This window comes from Sinocyclocheilus grahami, unplaced genomic scaffold, assembly GCF_001515645.1.
Source record: "Sinocyclocheilus grahami isolate Dianchi unplaced genomic scaffold, SAMN03320097.WGS_v1.1 scaffold864.1, whole genome shotgun sequence".
NCBI lineage: Eukaryota > Metazoa > Chordata > Actinopteri > Cypriniformes > Cyprinidae > Sinocyclocheilus > Sinocyclocheilus grahami.
In genome coordinates this window covers 218,751-239,107 of record NW_015506043.1, presented here as the reverse complement: position 1 = coordinate 239,107, position 20,357 = coordinate 218,751, and the positions used below count along the sequence as shown (strand labels likewise).

Below are 20,357 nucleotides of genomic sequence, written 5' to 3'. Positions count from 1 at the left end.
TTTTTTTTTTAATCAAAAGACTTAAATGCTTAAAATTAGATTTTTCGACAAATATATTTGTGATGTTTTGTTATAAACCATATATTTATTTAAGTGTTTACTTCATGATTGAAGGAAGTGCATATCATGCATGAATTTAATAACATTTTTATCACCAAATAGTATACTATCATATTGATATTTCATCATTCTGATGACTTTTTTTTTTAGTTTTATTCTATAATGTGTCCAAACTCTTGTTTGCAAATGTATGGTATGCATCACTGCCAGTATGAGCTTAGAGATCAGCATCTTTAATGAAATGCTTGCAGAACTCAAAGTTCAATAGAATACAGTAGAAATGCAATACGTTTTGGACATGCTTGTTGTTGTTTTTACAATGGAAATTGGTTATATTTGGAGTACAATGCCAATACCATAGAATATGATATGATTACTATCATGTATTTGATTTTTGAAGGACTATGCATGAAATAATACCATGCCTGTATGTTTAATTAAACCTGCTCGAAGAACTTGATTCGTACAGCGCTAATGCAGATCATGTGAAAGTCCAAACTTGCCAGATCAGCTGCTTGTGGATTCCTTCAAGTGTTTGGACAAGGTTTGTTGTTTTAGTGGCAAGCCGTGAGAATGAGAGCTGATGTTTGATGTGAGGAATGTTTCCTCCTGCTTAATTTTTTGCGTGATATATCAGGAAGATAAACACACAGCTACGAGCGCCACCCTTGAATGCATTCTTTCATAACTTTCATAATTGTTCATCATGTCAGTCGTCTGTTTATTAAATCACCAGTGATGTTGCCATGGCGACCATCAAAAAATCCTGTGACTCGTATGGCTGAGGTGAAAGTGTCATTGTTACAATGTAACATTCCATTTCCTGCCATCCACAAGAGAGCTGCAGGATCAAACCTAGTATTATAAACAAATATCCACCTTATTAGTCAAGCGCTGGCGGATGACACCATAGAGGGTTTTAATAAACAGCCTTATTGGGCTGAATCTGTAATGGTGTATTAAGGACCGTCCATCATGTGAGTTTGTGGATGAATGTGTGGAATGCATTTAACAGGCCTGAGAACATGGAGCTCAAGTATGTTCAGAATGAAGGTGTCACCCGCCGCTTCATATACAAACAATCGAATCAAACCTCTGAAATATCTCCGGAGCTTGTCATTCTGCTGAGGGTTTTCATTATGCAACAGCACACATTTCATTCGCTGTTGTGCAGGTGGTGGTTTACAGTGGCGTAGTGCAATACTGAAATCCAATAACTGCAATAGTGTAACATCAGTAAGTTTCTCCTGTCCTTTTGAGATTTTAAGCATAAATTTGGTGCATATGCTTACAAGAGGTACCATAATACCACTATGTTTTTCTGCACTTGCTTCCGTGCCAATACCATGTTTTTTTAGACAAACAAACAAGCGTACAGGGCTGCACGATTAATCGAATGCGATTGTCATGCGCAATTTGTTAGTAAAGCCGGTTCTGTAATCAGCAGGAAATCATCATCACGTGCTTTCAGATGGAGCAGAATTTACTACATAGAGCCGTAGTTCACTGACAAGTTACGCAAAAAAAATCGCAGACGATTTTATTGCGCGATTCTGAAATCGTTGGCGATAATGACAGCTGTTTGCATAGCTTCTCAGTGAACTACGGCTCTGCGTAGTAAATGCTGCTCCATCTGAAAGCATGTGAAAATACCACATTTAATAACATATTTTTACTCCAAACTCAAACGTCAGTCGAGTGTTTGAAATAAATCCTTCTGTGAGATGACGTGGCTTCTTACACAGAATAAGGCACGCAACATATTTCATAGTATTTAAGCAGTGATAAAGGCATTGCATTATAAATATACTTTATTTGAATGAAAATTATAATAATAAGAACTCAGAAAAACCGTATATTGCCGTATTCGTGTGTTTATTAGTCACGTTGAATCAATGAAAGCAGCTGAATCGTCTGTTTATTCAGCTGCAGCGATAGCCATTTTCTGGGTTTCTTCTGCGAGGCGTATTTGGAGTTTCTCTGGCCTTCGGACGGCGATTTACTGCTGATCACAGAACCGTGCTTCACTGAAAGATACGCATGAAAATCACAGCTTCTGTCGAATCGCGATCTCGATTCCGTTTCGATTTATCGTGCAGCCCTACAAGCATATATAAAGTGCACGCTAATACCATGCTTTTTCTTTCTTTTTACCATAGTAATTGGTTATATATTTAAAGTATAATGTCAATACCATGGTATATGATATGATTAGCATCATTTAGTTGACGTTTATTTCAAAGTACCATAAAATAATACCATCACTAATAATATCAGTGTTATTTTAGAATCATTGATATATAATTATAATTTTTTTTAATAAGTAGGGTTGCAACGGTGCGTAACATTCCAGAAACTTTCCAGGATGTTTTGGAAGTTTTCTGAAACTTTTGGAAAGTTTCCGAAAATGTACCAGAATGAAATGAAAATAAAAATAGAAAACAAATCTAAATATTAATAAAAACAATTCTTTTTTTTATTTAGTTTCGATTGCGTGCGCTCATTTTACTTTCACTTTCACTTTCGAGATTCGCGATCACAAGGACTCTATACTATGGCGCGGCAGTACTTACCACACATTTGACAAGATTAGATGTTTGTCAGTGGTGCTCAGGATCTGCAAATCATTCGCCATCGTCCTATCAGACATTTCTCCTTACTCTGTGTAAGTGGCAAGTGAACTTTCATGTACTGTAAATACAACAGGCTACCGCTAGCAAGCAGCTAACCTTTTAGTGGCTCTGTAGAACGCACCCCGCCCCCCAATGCCAATTTGGTAGACATTGCCCAACCCTAATATATATGTCTATGTATGTTTCTATAGGAGTATGATTACTGTGACTCGGTGTGTTTGCAGTGTTTATGTAGTGTATTTGCTGAATGCGGTGTAATTACACGGCTGTCTTTGCATGCACTGCAGTGAGAACGCTAGGAGCCCGGGGCCACAGATCTGCTGTGTGTTCAGTGGCGTTCAGACACTGCTGTAGATGTTTTTTAGTGAAGGGCGTCACCTGTCCATTAACTGATCGGCAACACTTACTGCTGGATCCGTGTCAATATTCACAATTCTGCTCCTCTTACTGCAGCCACATCAGTTTTCCCATCTGACTGTTTTGACATTTTGAAGTAGAAAGACTGAAATAGTATTTTCTTGTAATAATTTTAGTTTCATTTGCAATAAAAATAATGCACAGTAGTACCTTAATATGCACTGTAAAAACTTATTCTTTGAACATTTTTCCAGTTAAAAAAAACCTACAAATCCTTGAACTAGGATAAATAAGTCAGAATTTCTATATATCTGACCAGTTTTAATATCTTGTGCAGCATTACCTCTTCAGTAAATTTGTCTTTTTTTAAAGGATTTTTTAAAATATGCTTTAACTTAAAACTAGTAAAACAAGACTAATTTAAATCTTAAAAGCAGGTTTTTTTTCTTTCTTTTTTTGCACAGGTACCATGGTAATATTATGTTTTTTTTGTTTGTTTTGTTTTTTACAAATACATCTGCATGAGATTTTAGGCACAAAATTGTTGTATACAGCAGGATCGTTATTGTTAACTAAAACCATAAAAATGCCATATTTGAAATTATATTAAATGAAATATAAAAATATATATTTTTTATTATTGTTAATAATAATAATGATAAATGTATTAATCTTTATATATTTACTTTTATCGGACCTCTCTGAATGAAAAATACAAAATAATTGTTAATGCATTTTATTAATATTTATGTATTTAATTTTTATCACACAAAAACTCACATTTTACTCATTTTAATCATAATTTCACTGTGGTACAGTAACTAAGAGATGGATTTTGGAGTGTGTATCATTGTAAGAATAAGCACTAAATAGATCTAATAATGTCTCGTTTAGAGTCAAAGTGTGAAACCTCATCAGTAATGTGTGTGTTTAAGGTCGAACACATTTAGTGCAGTGGTATTCTCTGTTCATTGTTTGTGTCAGTGAGTTGCCTTTGGCTGTTCTGCATGTGATAATGGTTTAGATCTTGTCTGTACCGCGGTAACGGCCACACCTCGTTTGACAGCAGGCCTCTTCAGCTGCATGCGTGTTGGTTTTGAGTTGTCAGTCGTCTGTCAGAGCCTCGTTGTTTCTCTCTCTTGCATGTCATTACGGTCTTATTTGCATGTGGAGTCGCTTGCCTGGTATTTTTCCGCCTCCCTGAAGGATCGCCGCTCGCCTTGCAAACCCAAAACTTGGCAACCGCCCAATATTTGTTCACCAATTATTTTTTCTTGATTGGGCTTCTGTCTCCGGCACAATTAAGCTCCACATCGGGGCTAATTGGGATGGAGTTTGTTGGGTTGTTTTTTTGAAACTCAAAGTAAGTAAACTTTGTCTGAGGAGTGGATGCATATCGCCCCCTGTCTGCTGCTCAGAGATCAGCCCGGTTCGGGTTCGATTCGGATCGGAACATTGCTGAAGATCCAGCAGAGCAAATAACCTTTAAAGAAAAGTGATAGTGAGGCATTACTGCATTCTCAGCATGTTGATGACATGTTAATTTAGTATATTTATTATTTATTTATTTTATTATTAATTATTATTTATATTTAGTTGCATTCATATAATTATAGTTTGTTGTTATTTTGAATTAGCTTTTATTTTTCTGTTTTAATTTTAATTAATTAGTATTTTTTTGTATGCTTTTAAAAAAAATTCACAATTTTAAATAATAATGTAGTGATGAAATGAAAATGAGAAATGTTGTCTCGGTAACTAGCTGAAATCAAATAAGTTATAAATAATAAAATAAAATAAAGTAAAAATTTAAACATATTTTATATTTTTTCATATGTTGAATTAGCTTTTATTTTTATATTTTTTGTATTCATTGTAAATTTTAAAGTTTTAGTAATTTCGTTGTGTTTTTGCCTTTTTTTGTTTGTTTTTGCTTATCTGTTTTTTATATGTAAATAAATTAAAATTGTACCAAAAAAAATTGTAATAAAAATAGTTGGCGTACGTTTTAAAAGAAAATAAAATTTTAATCTTTCTATTTAAAAATGTCATGTTTAATTCAATGTTTCTTTGCAATTATTTGTCAAATTTACTACCAATTTCTGAGTGAAAATTCTTTACGCCAAAAGTTTTTCAATGTGATTTCATTTAGTTTTAGTTATTTTTGCTCTTCAACTTAACTAAATGAAAATTAGAAATCTTGCGTTGGCAACTAGCTGAAATAAGTTATTAAAAAAAATAGCTATATATGTTTTTTAATATTACATTTGTAAAAATATTTTTTTTTCTCTATTTTTGCTGATGCCGTTTCTTTCATTCCTCATCAGAAATCTTGAATATGCATTGAATGTGTTATTTTGAGGAGTCTGTCTGCAGTCTAGACGTCTGAATATGTTCTAGCCTCTGTGTTTGTGTGTGTGTGTGTGTGTGTGTGTCTCTCTTTGTGTGTGTCTTGCTTGATTTATGACTTTCATTCAGTTGCATTAATCCGTTGTTTCATCACAGTCGGACTTATTCATAAAAGCATTCAGAATGCGAAAACATAAACCAGACTGTCAGCAGATCGTCCATCTTCTGTAGAAACTACGACTGCAACCAAAAGCTTTCACGTCTAAATCCAGTCCGTTATCAGCCGTCTGGACGCAAGTGTCTATTGCATTGATGGAAAGACAGCGGCGTATATTCCAGATGACTTAATAATCATCCTCACGTTCAGATCGGCCAAAGTGAGATGTTTTTTAGCTAGTGCTCGCTGCGTGAACTCTTCTCTTTCTAATCATTGGTCTATTGTTCGGCCGGTTCCAGAGATGCAGATCGGCGTGTTGAGATCGTTAACACCTGGCCTTCCAGCTGTGCTGCTGATATTCCCGTCGTAATACACCTGGCCTTCCGCGGTCGTGCGTCCGACATCCGGCCCAATCCTGCGAGTTTCCCCGATCAGCCTGCCAGCTACAGCTTCGGCTGTTTTATTAGTATCGCTCGAACGAGCCTCAAAATACAGACTCGATACAGAAGCAGCTGAAGCTACATTCAGATACTAGTTGGGTTTATTTGCTTTGTGGGTGTTTTGGTCATTAGTACTGTTTGGTTAGTGAGGTCTGGCTGCAGATTATAATTATTTATATAGTATAAATATTAAATTAAGTAAAATTAATTATTATTAATAATAATAATAGCTATTACAACAATAATAATTTTATTAATATTTATAGATTTTTTTTTTAATCAAACCTTTAACTGAAAAATACTTTATTATTATTAATGATCAATTTAATATATAATATATTTAATATATTTACTTTCAAACCTGAAATAATTTATTTATTTATTTATTAATAATAATAATAATAATAATGCAATATTTATATATTTATTGTTATCAAACCTTTAACTGGAAAAATAGAAGTATTGTTGTTTTATTCTTCTTATTATGAATAATAATTTCATATTTTATCAAACCTTTAATTTAAATCAGACAAATAATTTTATTAATAATTATAATAATTGTATTATTTATTTATTTTTAATCAAACCTTTTCCTTAAAAATATTATTTATAATAATCAGTTTGATTAATATTTACATTCCTTATATCAAACCTTTAACTGAAAAATAATGCAAATAATTTTATTGTTAATAAGCTTTTTTTTTTTTTTTACCAAAACTTTTAATTGAAAAAATACTAAAATAATTGTCAAATTTAATAATCATCATTATCATGCATTTTTTTTTTTTTTGGTCTTTATACAGATGAATTTTTCAGCATTTTTGCATCATTTTTCATATCCCTAGTGGAATACCAGCCAGTGGACCATCGTGATCCCGCTTGTTGGAGCTGGTAGACCTCTTTGGATCAGTGTGCAACCGTTTACTGTGTTCTGAAAAACCTTGAAATGCTTTTATCTGCATTCCTGCTCTATCAGTGCTGATTAGCTGAACTGTTCTCTTTCAGCCTCTCTATCAGTTCTGAATCCTTTGGTTGTTGGTGTACCTGAGCGTACAGGTGAAGCAAGGTCACCGCGTTTCACCGAGCGACGGCGTCTGCTGTCTCCTAGCAACGGGAATCTGGGAGTGTTTGGAGTTTGTCCAGGAGTGACTTTTATCGCGGCATTCCAATGGAATGAGTCACGTTGTCATGGCAACAGGCACGCTGTCTTAGCCGGAGCAGCGGCCGGTGAATGAGACAACGATTGGCCGAGAGCCAGACGGATGCGTTATTTCCAGGAGGTGCTTTCAGTGTCGATGAGTTCATGATTTCAGGATTTAGCTTGTCAGATTTACACCTGCAGGCCTTTCCTTGGCTGACTGACAGCGACTGCGCTTCAGATCCTCTGTAGACGGCATGTGTGTGCATCATCCACAACTTACATGCTTATTTAATGTTACTCCGTAGGCAGCTCAATAAGTTCATCTAGAATAGTTAGTTTTATTGTTGAGTTCTACAAAGACACAAGCAGCTCTGAAAGAAAAAGCCTAACTCTGATATTTAACCCTGAAGGCAGTTTACTAGATGGAAAACATTCAGACCATCAAACCTTTGTTTCTGTAGCACCACCTGACTAATCCATCACAGATAAGGTTTATTTTATTTATTTATTTTTATTTATTGTTTATTTATTTTAAAAAAAAATTAATTTTTAAATTTAAATTTTTTTTTAAATTTATTTATAAATTTTTACTTTTTTTATTTTTATTTTGGTTCATGTTATTATTTTATATATATTTTATATTTTATCATCTTTGTGTCCTCAGCACCAGCTGACCGATGACAGATAAGGTGTATTTTATTTTATTTTTTTAATTTGTATTTTGTTTTATATTATTATTTTATGTTTTGTCATCCTTGTGTTCACAGCACCATCTGACCAATCACAGATAAGGTGTATTTTATTAAATTTTTTAATTTATACTTTGTTTAATGTTATTATTTGATATATTTTTTTCTATTTTATCATCTTTGTGTCCCCAGCACCACCTGACCGATCAGAGATAAAGTGTATTTTTTATTTTATTTTATTACATTTTTTTACATTCAGTCATGCTGTCAGTCAGATCAGGTTTGCAGGTTGAAAAGCCTCCTACATATATGAAACATAACAGTACAGCAGGACAGTTTGGTTATTGAGCATCTGAATGCATTTATCAGTGTTCGGGTGGTAATAATAAACCAGGTTTCTTTTATCTTAAAGCCTGTTTGACCTGACTTTGAGATTATTGTATATTGCACCACCTTTATGAGGAATTGTGTGGGACTGAGGTGTATTTGGCAGCAGAGGAAGAGTGTGTTTTGTAACCGTGAGCCCTTCACCTCTTAAAACTTTACTGAGCGATATTTAAAACAGCCGCACCCAAACACACACACACACACACATGCCCTGCAGGAGAAGAAGGTGTGTGTGTGTCTGGCTGACGGCCTGCTTGAGTTGAACGCCCCACCCACACACGCCCTATTCCCAGCATGCCTTTCACCCACATGCCACAGAACGCTGTCACACAGAACTTTGCACATGTTTTCATCTGTTGGACGCATGATGTAACACACGCTTCAGGACAAACAGACCGTGACTGACATTCGAGATTTCAGGGTGACTGAAGCCGGGAGAACGAATGAAACAATGGCATATTTCTCCCCAAAATAAAATGAAGAACAGCTAATCAAGCCTATTTTTAGGACCATTGTCGTTTTTTGCATTGTGACATTTTTCATGACCATTAGAGACCAGATTGTCAGGATGCTTCGAAGGGCTCCTTCCTTTCTTTAATAGTCAGCAGGCTTTAGTTTGTTACAGCCATGAACATGTATTCTGCTGCATCAGGGGGAGGGGCTTTCTCATTCTAGACGGCGTTTGATTGGACGGAAATCTGTCTGGTGCAGGATGGCTTACCTGCTAACCTAGCGAACATGCTAGTAACATGTTAAAAGCATGCTAATTGTTACCAACATACTAAAACATGCCACTTCTAGAAACAAGGTAAATGTTTGCTTCACATGCTAGCAATGTGTTAAACCATACTAGCAACGTCTAGAAACATTTTAAACATGCTAGCAACAAGCTAAAACATGCTAGCAATATGTTAAAAGCATGCTAATTGTTACCAACATACTAAAACATGCCACTTCTAGAAACAAGGTAAATGTTTGCTTCACATGCTAGCAATGTGTTAAACCATACTAGCAACGTCTAGAAACATTTTAAACATGCTAGCAACAAGCTAAAACATGCTAGCAATATGTTAAAAGCATGCTAATTGTTACCAACATACTAAAACATGCCACTTCTAGAAACAAGCTAAATACTTGCTTCACATGAAAAAATTAAATTAATTATATTTTAATGTCAAAAATGCTAGCAAGGTGTTAGCAACTTCTAGAAACAAGCTAAATGCTTGCTTCACATGCTAGCAATGTGTTATCAACGTCTAGAAACATGTTAAAGATGCTAAAACATGCTAGCAGAATGCTAAATCATGCTAACTCTGTGTTAAAACATGTGAGCAACAAGCTAAAACATGTTAGCAATATGTTAAAAGCATGCTAATTGTTACCAACATACTAACTTCTAGAAACATGCTATGGTTGTTTCACATGGTAGCAATGTGTTAAAACATGCTAGCAACGTCTAGAAACATGTTAATGACACGCTAGAAGCATGTTAAATCATGCTAACTCTGTGTTAAAACATGCTAGCTACAAGCTAAAACATGCTAGCAATATGTTAAAAGTATGCTAATTGTTACCAACACACTAAAACATGCCAAAAATGCTAGCAGGATGTTAGCAACTTCTAGAAACAAGCTAAATACTTGCTTCACATGCAAAAAAAAATTAAAAATAATAATTATTGTGAAGTGTTGCTTCTTTATACTGTATATGAATTAATCACAGATAATAAAGTCTGTTCTGTGGCACTCAAATGTCAGATAAGTTTCGTTCTCGGTTTTAAAGTTAGTCTGTTGTTATTCTAATGAGTTTGTCCTCATTTGCATCGCGAGATATATGTGTGAGAAGAGCTAATCAAGTGACAATTCGTCAGATACTGCTAAAAGTGTTTTATATTCCCATTCACACACTTATATTGTGAGATCAATCAAGCAGAGAAACCACACACACACACTCACACCCACACACACACACACGCACACACTCACTCACACACACACGCACTCACACACACACGCACCCACACACTTTCGTTCTCGGTTTTAAAGTTAGTCTGTTGTTATTCTAATGAGTTTGTCCTCATTTGCATCGCGAGATATATGTGTGAGAAGAGCTAATCAAGTGACAATTCGTCAGATACTGCTAAAAGTGTTTTACATTCCCATTCACACACTTATATTGTGAGATCAATCAAGCAGAGAAACCACACACGCACACACACCCACACACTCACACCCACACACACACACACACACACACACACACACACTCACACACACACCCACACACACGCACCCACACACACACACACTCACTCTCACACACACACACGCACGCACGCACGCACACACACACCCACACACACACTCACACACACACACACCCACTCACACACACACACACACACACACACACACACACACACGCACCCACACACACACGCACCCACACACACACACGCACCCACACACACACACGCACCCTCACACACACGCACCCACACACACACACACGCACACACACACACACACACACGCACCCTCACACACACACGCACACGCACACACACACACACGCACCCTCACACACACACGCGCACACACACACACACACACGTCCCCTTGTGAGGGTCACACAGCAACCAACCCAAACACTGCAGCCATGTGAAAACACAAAGGTTTAACCAGCGTTTAGCGTCACTCCGTCCCTCTCTGCATCTGAATGTGTCAGTACAGTAAGTAAGTTCTTCTGTCTTATGAATGTGCTGCAATAATTCAGGTTTTGTCTGCACACTTTCCCATGATTCTCATCATGATATACGTGGTTGTTGCTCCACTTTGCATTATGTCGGATATCTGCTGGCTTACTGTGGATTTTGAGGGGTTTTTATGCGCTAAACTGACTGATGATGGTGATGCATGTCATCACTGTTTCTGTGCTTTCCCACAGTGCACTGGGATCGGCCGTGGCGTGTCCCGGTCTCTTAAATAAATGCGCTTGATTAGCATTTTTAATCCAGTTTAATTCTCGAATCATGAGTCAAGGAAGGGATATAAAAAATCACGCATGATGGTCACGTCTGGGTCATTTACAGTGTCAATGAATATTTATGAAAACATGCAATACGGTTTCATGACCGTTGGGATGTGCATTGCGTGTAGAAGGTCATGCATGCAGAAATGTCACATGCACAATACATATTGCATGCTACAGAAATAGTAGTGCGAAATGGTAAAAAGTAATATGCTAGCTAGTATGTGTCCAGTGTTATTCAGTTGGGAGGCGTTTTCAGAATTCAAAATCATTTGCACACTAGAAAGTTTAACATGCACCATGTTTACTGTTTATTTAAAAATATTTGTATACATTCTTTTCTTTATTTTTCTTTTCATTTTATCTTTTCATTCATTTATTTTTATAAATGTTTTACTTTTTATTTATTTTTTTGTAATTTCTTATTTTCCTTCTTTTTAAAATTTTTATAAATTGATTTGATTTTTTTTCATGTATTTTTAATATTTTTTATTCCATTTATTTTTATTTTTAACTTAAATAGATTTTTTATATATATATTTTTAAAATTTATTTTCTTATTTTTATTATGTTTTCTTTTTTTGTTTTGTGTAGCTGTATATTTAGTTTTTCTTTTATATTTTAACATTTTTTCCTTTTTCTTTAGCTTTTATAAATTTTTTCAATTTATTATTTATTTGTTTTAATATTTTTGTCTTTGAGCGTGTGCGTGTGTGTGTGTGCATGTGTGTGTGTGCGCATGCATGAGTGTGTGTGCGTGCATAAGTGCGTGTGTGTGTGTGTGTGCATGAGTGTGTGTGTGTGCATGAGTGCATGCATGTGTGTGTGTGTGTGTGTGTGCGTGTGTGTGTGTGCGTGTGTGTGTGTGTGCATGAGTGTGTGTGTGCGTGCATGCGTGTGTGTGTGTGTGTGTGTGTGAGAATGTTGTGTTCAGATGGAGACGTGTTGTAATTGTAGGAGCAGATAAGACAGATTGAAGTCTTCTGTCTGTTTTTCTCCCATCTGGGACTGAAAATCTCCCAGCAGCTCTGAGGTCCAGCGCCGTCTGAGTCCATTAGTCATCTGTGTGTGTGTTATAGTGACACTTCATCAGTTTAAGATCATCTTTTCTATGATTGTGTGTGTTTCAGCAGTGTGTTTCTGAAGAGGACAGAGTAACAGCAGAACGAGAAACTCCACGTGAGCCGACAGTGAGTACAGACACACACAGACTTTCACTAAAACATTATAATGCTTAACAGATCAACAGTATGTATTTTACATCAAATATGAATATTTATGAAATATGTACATCAGTTTCATGACTACTGTAATGTATATGAAGTAATAATGATGTAATGTTATAATGTTTGTTAATGAGACACACACACAGGACTTGCATTACACAATGCATTAATTAGCATAATTGTGCATGCATCAGAGACAAATATTAAATATTGCATCAGGACTTGTGTGTTCAGAAGTTCAAGTAACAAATCAGACTGATCCCAGCATGCGTTGCTGCAGAGCAACCAGACATCGTGTGTGTGTGTGCGTGCATTAGTGTGTGTGCGTGCATGAGTGTGTGTGCGTGCATGAGTGTGTGTGTGTGCGTGAGTGTGTGTGTGTTCTGATATCTGTGTAAACACACATCATGTGCTACCTCTCTCCTTTAATATATTTTTTTACATTTCTTTCTTTTAATTTAATTCATTTTTTAACATTTTCATTTGTATTTATATTTATTTTTAATCTTTCTTTCTTTTATTTTTACCTTTAAATGTATTTTTTTGCTTTTACTTCCTATTTTTTATTTTTTTAAATCTATTTTTATTCATTTTTATTTTTTTGTTTTAATTTTTTCTTTTTCTTTATCTTTCCTATCTTTTATTTATTTTTAAATAATTTTTATTGTTAATAAAAATTGTTTTTATTTTTTCTTTGTTTCTCTCTCTCTCTCTCTCTCTCTCTCTTTCTCTCTTTCTCTCATTCCTCTGTAATCCTTCATTCCTGCAGCTGTTACGGCTGAACTAACTCTTTAAGCGCAGCCTGATTTGCATATTAACCCTGTTGCTGGTTGTTAGTTGTCTTTGTTGTGTTGATGACGTCAGCGGCGAGCGTCTGTCAGTAACTCCTCGTTCGATGCGTCCTCGACTCTCCTTCATCAGCTCAGTCTGTCTCCAGTCTCAGAGATCAAGTCTTAGCACATCTCCATATTCCAGGACAGCTCCTGTGAGGCGTGTCCTGCTCCTCTTTCCAGTAAATCTGCTGTTGTTGGAGAAACTTCTCGCTCACCAGGTCGGGTCTGTTTGTGACGTCACGTTGGGTTTGGCTGTTTTGTTCCCATGTAATGATTTGTTGCACCGACTTGAATTCAAAACCAAAATTAGTCTGATCTGTCTCTCAGAACGGACTCAAGTCGATGCTTGTCTTGGGAAGTTCACGTCAGTCCAACACCACGAACTTTCTCTGGAAGAATCAAAGCCGCAATCCATGTGATCCCATGAGCGCTGAATGTGCTGCAGCCTTTATGATTCCTGTGCTTTTATTTGGTGACAAAGTGCTTTAATCCGAACTGAAAGCAAGCGTTCAATCGTTTGCATTGTTCCTGACAAAGAAATTCAAACAGTATCTTAAACCATTAAATCAGCAACAATAAAAACAAACATATCATATTCAAACAAAACACATATTTCATCTAAAAATGCACTTTTTCGTTCGTTCTTTTTCTTTTTAATTTATTCATTTGTTTTCATGTATATTTATTTTTGTTCTTGTTTCTTTTCTTTCTTTTCTTTATTATTATTATTTTTCTTTATTTTTCTTTTTGTCTCTCTCTTTATTTAAATTTTTTTAATTTTTAAAAAAAATTTTTTTTTTTTTTTTTTCTTTTCATCTCTACTTTTTATTTATTTTTCATTTTTTATTTATTATGTTTCTTTATCTTTCCTTTATTTACTTCATTTTATATGTATTATTTTTTTATCTTTTTTTACATTTACTTTTATGTTTTTAATTGATTTATTTATTAATTAATTAGTTTATTTTTCTTTTAATCTCTATTTTTGTACATTTATATTTCATAAAAAATGTTTTCTTTATCTTTTCCTCATATCTTTCTTTTCGTTTTATCGCTTGTCTCAAGATTCATGTTTTCATGATTAATTACGTGGAGTTGTTCGTCAGATTCTTCCCATATTTAACTTCTTGATCAGCTTTCGTTCTTCTGTCTTCCTGGAGTTCTTTGCATTTGTTTGTTTGTTCACTCAGTGTTTTTTATTTCCTGAAGCATCATGTGTTTATTTCTGTCCCGTTTGTCTTTTGTCCCTGGAAGGAAACAATCATCAGATCTCACCTCATAAATGATCGCGGATGTGATTGGAAAGGACCGATCCGTTCGCACCTGTTTCAGACGGAGCCGCTGTCGTCTCATTATCCAGCCTCATCTGTCGCTCACGCCGAGTTTGATTGGTTGAGAGAAACTCAGCGTGATATCAGGACTGCTCGGCTTGAATTCACAGTTGTAGTGCTGCTAGTTAACTCAACCATAACCTAGCACTAGTGCTGTGATGACCCTAGCAACCTAAAAAACTCAGAAGACCCTAACAATTGCATAGCAACAGCCTAAAACACCCCAAATACCTTAGCTACTGCATAGCAACAGCTTAAAAGACTCAGAACACCCTAGCAACTGCATAGCAACAGCCTAAAACACGCAAAATACCTTAGCAACTGCATAGCAACAGCCTAAAACACCCCAAATACCTTAGCAACTGCATAGCAACTGCCTAAAACACTCAGAACACCCTAGAAACTGCATAGCAACAGCCTAAAACACTTCAAATACCTTAGTAACTGCAAAGTAACAGCCTAAAAACACTATTACACCGTAAAAATTGCATAGCGACAGCCTGAAACACTCGGATCACCCTAGCAACTGCTTTGCAATAAACTAAAACACCCAGAACACCCTAGCAACTGCACAGCAACAGCTTAAAAGACTCAGAACACCATAGCAACTGCATAGCAACAGCCTAAAACACCCAAAACAGCCAAGAAACTGCATAGCAACAGCCTAAAACACTCAGAACACCTTAGTAACTGCATAGCAACAGCTTAAAAAAACTCAGAACACCCTAGCAACTGCATAGCAACAACCTAAAATATTCTGAACACCCTAGCAACTGAATAGCAACAGCCTTAAAATTATCAAAATATCCAAGTAACTGCATAGCAACAGCCTAAAACAATCAGAACACCCTAGCAACTGCATAGCAACAATCTCAAACAATCAGAACACCCTAGCAACTGCATAGCAACAGCCTTAAACACTCAGAACACCGTAGTAAGGAAAAATGAAATGTTTCCATGGCTCGTTATAAAGGCAAAGCACAGTTCTGATGTGTGTGCGTCTCTCTCTCGACCTTTTGCTCCCTGTGGGCGTCTCTCTGTTCCGGAATGAGTCTTTTGGCTTTCTGCATTTCCTGAGGTCACTGTAACTCTCTGAGGACTGACCGCTCGTCTCTGCGTTTCCTTCAGACGGCTTTCTCTGGAATCAACACATTCAGTCAGATGATTGCAAAATATTGATGTGTTGGATTACAGATTATACACATAATGTTGGATTACAGATTATACACATAAGACTTTATACTGTAATATTATAGCAAAACACATTTTTAATATGCGTAAGACACTTGAGGTCTCCTTGTGCCTAAAAGCAGCAGTGATTTATGGTAAAATGACTGTGGTTCATTGTTTTATTGAACTTCGGCTGTGACTAAACAATGATTTTCCATGCAGAAGCTGCGTGTGTAGCGTGTAAGCGATGGCATCTGATTCTGATGTGTGTAATATGTGGTTGAGCCGTCGGCTGGCGGTACAGGAGCCCGGCGGGGTCATACGGTGGCGTGTGAGAGCTCCTTTCCAAATGCACTGTAAACAAAAGGTTAAAGAAGGTTCAGATGCTCGTCTGCCACAAACACACGTCCTCTCACTCTCCATCACAGCTCCGTTAGGTGTCTTTTATCTAACACTTTCACTTTTTGCTTACATTTTCAGTTTTGTTTTATAGAGTATCATTATTACTTTATTTTGATCATTTGGTATGTTTTTAGAGTTTCAGAAGAGATGAAGCACTTCTATCACATTTTCTTCTGATACACTGTACGTGATCAGTTCTTGTGCTTTGAGACGTGATGTTCACTTCATAGAGCACACTTCATAGTGCTTTACTGCATCTCCCTCTAGTGGAGAAACCACTGACTTCAGGCAGAGCTGTCAATAAGTCTTTTAAGTAACGATTTTGCTGAAAAATATGTTTTTTCCAGGATGGATATTCAGTGTCCTATAATGAGAACTTGGGTGAAATTAACTGTGCTTAATTGTCATGAAAATTATTTCACAATGTAATGTTTGCTTTTATTTTTTTCCCGATATGCCCCAATTCACAATTATTAAATAAAACCTAAATTAAATTAAATAAAGCATAAAATTAAGAAATAAGTGACTTTTGGCTCCTACAACTGAAATGTTCACTCAGAAATTGCTAGTAAATTTCACAATTAATTTCAAAGAAATGTAAAGTAACACTTTTAATTAAATGTGAAATTTTAGAACACTGAAATGTTATTTTCATGTAAAATGTGGCAAATCTCAACAAACCTTTCAATAGGATATTTAATTAAATATTAAACACTGTTATATGAATATAAATAATTAAACATTACATATATATTTATTTATTATTTATATGTTTAAAAAAAATTATATTACATGTGCATATAAAATAATAATACTTTGAAAAATACTTTTTTTTACAGTGTACAAAGTCCATGAATAAAGATATATTGGAATTGATAAAAATAACGCAAATAATTTGTAAATAAGGACAAACATCCTCAAGTCTGAGAAAACATGCAACATTAAATGCTTTTAAAAGTGTCTTTTTTAACATCTGTGTGTGTTTCACAGGCTGTAACAGGAGACTGTGCCGCTCAGATCTGATCGTTCCCTAATTCAGAAACTGTGAGTGAACCTTTCATCTAAATAATGTCTTTATGGTTTTGGTGAATCTTAAATCTTTCAGTGAGAATTTGGGTGAAATGTGCTTAATTGTCCAGAAATGTGATGTTTTCATTGTTGAATTATGCCTCAGATGGTTTATTGTATTCTCTGTATTTTAGCGGCCGTTAGTGAAGCGAGAGCCGCCGAAGTGCATTGTGGGAGTGTAAAGGCCGCGTGACAAACTGACCAACGGGATGCCAGGAATGAGTGCGCAGGCAACCAGCACGGTAAATACAAACACCCCACACTCCAATAACAGCCCATATTCCACTGACCTCTCTTAAGAATGTTTATTAAAGGGGTCATATGATGCTACATGCACTTTTACAAGCTGTTTGAACTGAAATGTGTGTTGGCAGTGTGTGTACACAACCACCCTATAATGATAAAGATCCACCCAGTGGTTTTTTTAATCTGGTTAAATCTTTCCCCCTTTCTCAAATCGAGCCGGTCTCAGATGCCTGTCTGCGTGACGTCACACAGACAGGCCCCTCCCACGATAGTTTGATTGACAGCAGTGTTTCAGCACAGACTGGACTGGTGTATGTTACAGACTTTTCATTAAGACCCTAAAGAATCATATCAACTTGTGGAAAATGGGCATCCGATGACCCCTTTAACAAAAACAATTACTTATGAAACAAAAATGTAACACGGTCAAAAATTCACTCCGAATCTCACATTTCAAAAACATCGCATGAAATGACGTCACGTTCATTAACCAAGCTTATTGAAGCTTCAATTTCATAGTTTTCAGAAAGATATAAATATTAATTTCAACTTTATTAAATTCACAATTATTGAATCTGAATCTATATCAATAAATTAGTAACTTATGGCTCTTACAGTGACCATCAATGAAGATATGTTAGAAATTATCAAAATTATGATTTATAAATAAGGAGAAAGTACTAAAAGTTCAATAGTATCAATAATTAATTATTGTGCTTCTGGTGTGTTATTTTAGTATCATTAAGATTTTTTAAATAATATTTCAAATGAGATTTTGTTGTTGTATATTCTATATTTATTTTTATTTAAATTTTCCTGTGTGTGTTTGTCATTTTTATTTATTATAGCTTTTTTTAAATAAGTTTTTATTAATTTTTATATCAGTTTTAGTTATTTTAGGACGTCAAGTTAAAGGGCACAAGCTGAAATAAGTTAAATAAGTTACAAAATTTATATACAAAAAATATATATATATATTTATAAAATATATTTATTTCAGTTAACATTTATTTAATTTCTAGTCACAAAAAATGTATTATTTTAGGTTTAATTCACTATAATATGACTTTTCTTAGTGGGCATAATTTTTGGGTAAATTTTGCTTAAAATTGCTTAAAAACATGATAAATTTGCATGATGAAATTCATTTGAATATTAAATATTTAAATATACAGAATAAATATACAGTATATTGAGCATGAGTATTTCTTGTATTTTGAATGTTTTTTTTTTTTTTACTGGAAAATAAGCCAAAAGTGCTGTTCAGATCAGGATTGTATTGCACATTTGAGTGAAGTTTAGGTCAGCTTATTTCTGCAGAATGATGGTGTTGATATTTTGCGCGGCGTCTGCTGCAGGTGTGTATGTGTGTGAGAGAGAGAGTGTGTGTGAGAGAGAGTGTGTGTGAAAGAGAGTGTGTGTGAGAGAGAGTGTGCGTGTGAGAGAGTGTGCACGTGTGTGTGTGAGAGTGTGTGTGAGAGAGAGAGAGAGTGTGTGTGTGTGAGAGAGAGAGAGAGAGAGTGTGTGTGTGAGAGAGAAAGGGAGAGTGAGTGTGTGAGTGAGTGAGGGAGAGTGAGTGTAGTGAGAGTGTGTGTGTGTGTGTGTGTGTGTGTGAGAGAGAGTGTGTGTGTGTGTGTGTGTGTGTGTGAGAGAGAGTGTGTGTGATATGTCCAGATGTTGCTGATGTGAATGTGGATCTTCTCGCGCATCTGTCCGCTCACCTGCAGCTCTTCTCCTCCGTCACGCCTCGTGTTTTCTCCTTCACCATGTGTTGTCATTCAGTGCTTTGCTTTTGCAGACATTGTTGTTTCGCTCTTTTCTCCAGAGATTTTGATGTCGCCTTTTGATGTTGTGTTTGAGGTTTTATTGCTGATGAATTATATTTGTGTGTGTATTAATCCACTGATGATAATTAACGAGGCTGTTTTACTGATATATATTGAAGGCAAGCTCTGATATTTCATAGTGTTTAAACACATGCAAACAGCAGTGGGAAAAACACTGTTTTTGTATTGTAAAATCGATCACTTAATAGTTTTATTGTTTTTATAGTTTTCAATCAATATTTTGGTAACACTTTACAATAAGGTCTCATTTGTTAACATTAGGTAATGCATCAACTAACATTGAACAGTATATTTTTACAGCATTTATTAACCTTTTTAATGTTAGTTCACAGTACATTCATATTAACGGTTACAACTTGATTTTAATAATGTATTAGAAATTTGTTGAGATTAACATGAACTAATATGAATAAATATATACGGATATGTATACGTATTGTTCATGTTAACTAATATAGTTAAGCAATGTTAACAAACTTTATTGAAAATTGTAACTAATATTTTGAATTCGTTGTAATTTTAGTTACATTTTTAGTCATTTTGTTGTGTTTTGTCATTTTTATTTTTTTTAAGTCTGCATATTTTAAAAAAATTATTTCAGTTTTAATTAGTTTTTGTTTTTTTGACTTAAATTATAGATTTATTTTTTTTATATTTTATTTTATTTCAGTTAAAGTTTGTTACTTTTTTAATGTATCTGTATTTTTTATTACTTTTTATTTAAGTCTTAGTTTGATTTATTTTAGTACAAAAGTTTTTTTTTTAATATTTTATTTTATTTCAAAGTTTACGTTATTGCAAGTAAAACAATTAGGTTGTTTTTAAATGTCTCTATATTTTCTGTTTTTTATTTCAGTTTTCATTTGAGTTATTTTAGTACAAGTTAAATTAAACAAGATATGGCAAATATAGCGGAAATAAACTTTTTTTATATTTCATATGAAAATAATTATCTTAAAATAATTATCTATAAATTTCTTTATGATATATA

At 34.9% G+C, this 20,357-nt stretch overlaps 1 protein-coding gene across 1 annotated transcript in view; it reads left to right on the top strand.

The window, feature by feature from the left end:
- LOC107563271 (cingulin-like protein 1) overlaps positions 1-20,357 on the top strand; it is a 62,836-nt gene that overhangs the window by 863 nt on the left and 41,616 nt on the right. Inside the window, exons 2-4 of the mRNA XM_016248087.1 lie at positions 12,374-12,433; positions 17,196-17,249; positions 17,408-17,515. The gene's annotated coding sequence lies outside the window, so the exon portion shown is untranslated. The remainder of the gene's footprint in view (positions 1-12,373; positions 12,434-17,195; positions 17,250-17,407; positions 17,516-20,357) is intronic.